Below are 1,905 nucleotides of genomic sequence, written 5' to 3'. Positions count from 1 at the left end.
TCTGTAAACTTTTTGAGTGTTTTACTTTATAATGTTGAGAATGCTTGTTCACATAAACATCTTATTCAAATGGTATTCATAAGGTAATCAGAGCAGAGTATTAATCACACTTGTCAAATGGTAGTCCTCAATTGCCAATTTTAAAACCGTGAATTGACAGGTTGAGAAAATTAGAAGTTGTCTTTACTAAAATCTGCATTAATGACTATTGAATATGATTAGTTTCATATTTGGAACAGAAACATTCTTTGCTATTTATTTGCTATTATATTTATCGCTAATGGACTGTTGCAAGTTACTCTGCACAGGAGACTCGCAGCACAGTGTTACTATTTCTGGTACAGATCTTTTCTGAGTAATGCAAGACCCTGTCTGTCAAGTCAGAAAACATCAGGCATATTATGTGTACAACAGCACACCACCATTTTTCTCATCTTCATACAATCTATGTTCTGCAGCTTCAACAGTTTGTTTTTCAAATCAGATTTTAATTTTGAATACTTAACACTATTGTTGATGTGCATTTCAGTTTCTTCATGTTTACTAAGAATATGTGATAAAGCTGCCAATTTTTGCACCCATCCTCATTTTTCAGTTTATTTTTTCCTTCCCCAGAGAATTTGCAATATAGACAAAACAGAGTCTTTTGAGGTCTAGTAGTTTTCCACCATTTGGAAGAATTCGTGTATAATAAGTTTCTGAAAACTTCCTCCCTGTATTGTCTATTGGAAACTTAAACTTTCTTACTTGAGGTGGATCATTTTCAACAAGAGTGCATCATTGTTTAATATTCCAAATTTGGAGCCATGTACCTGGACCTGAAGAAAGCACAACTGGTATAATGGAATCTTCTGATTTTTTCTGCTCCAGTTGCTCTTGAAATTTGTCAGCTATGGTTGATGCGGAAGAAGAAGGTAAATTCACATTCTGTTTGATCAGTAATGTATCTATGCTACATTCTGCTGAAACTTGTAGCTCTGAAGTCTTTTTCTTTTTTTCTGGTACTACCTCTATTTTTTNTTCTTTCACTTTCTTCTCTAACAGCATTCCTTTTATTGTTTTCTGGTGGTGATAATTTTTTGATTTTGTTTCCATCATCTGTGTATGTTCACTAACACAGCTTTGGCAGCAAAATCTCTTTTGCTGACCTCCAATCATCAGGATGTTTCCAGTACTTTTACTAGGCATGTGCTCTCCACACTGTTCACAGCAGTTCATTATTAAACCATTGGCCAATCTGTACTTATTAAAACAATGGTTACTGCATAGTTTATGTGTTAAATTATTAATGCTGACTTCATGGTGAATCTCTTTTAATTTACTATAAATTGTACCTCTTGACTTATTAAAAAGTCCTTTTTGAAGATTCTGATAGTCTTTACAGGGAAACAAACAAGATGCATTCCAAAATTCTTGAAAAGATTTGCTTGACTCCACTGGAGGAACAACAGTAGCCTTCTTTGTAGGTGCAGCTTTTTTTTTTTTTTTTTTTTTTTTTTTTTAACATATTACACTTTGTGTCTTTCGAGTACATTCATGAGAGAAGGAAGAAAGGCAGGTGGTAGAACAAAAGAGGTGAGCCGATCCTGTCCTTCAAAAAGCCCCTTTTGTAAAGGATTTTTGCAGTTTGCACAAGTGATTTTAGTGGTTTAGTAAGTTGCTGTTTGGCTGAAGTTGTTATTCTGTTTAGGAAGAAGGGCCACTGGTGATAAAGAATCCATCCCTGATTGTTTCTGATTATGTGGAAAAGATGCTAACCGGGAGATCCAAGAATCAGGATTGCAATGAATTGCAGATTCTCCATTCTGAAATATGTCTAATGCCACATTCATTCTACCAGGATTAAAAGGTCTTACTCCAGTCTTGGTCTTACTTCTTGAGAGACCGGAAGTGGAGAAATCCAAA

The 1,905-nt window shown here is 34.8% G+C and overlaps 1 pseudogene; it reads right to left on the bottom strand.

Moving 5' to 3' along the window:
* Positions 1–399: 399 nt before the first annotated feature.
* The window catches only part of LOC103581566, a 2,680-nt pseudogene continuing 1,174 nt past the window's right edge, over positions 400–1,905 (bottom strand).

This window comes from Galeopterus variegatus, unplaced genomic scaffold, assembly GCF_000696425.1.
Source record: "Galeopterus variegatus unplaced genomic scaffold, G_variegatus-3.0.2 Scaffold13380, whole genome shotgun sequence".
NCBI lineage: Eukaryota > Metazoa > Chordata > Mammalia > Dermoptera > Cynocephalidae > Galeopterus > Galeopterus variegatus.
The sequence above is the reverse complement of the archived record's forward strand: the minus strand, read 5'-3'. Positions and strand labels throughout refer to the sequence as shown.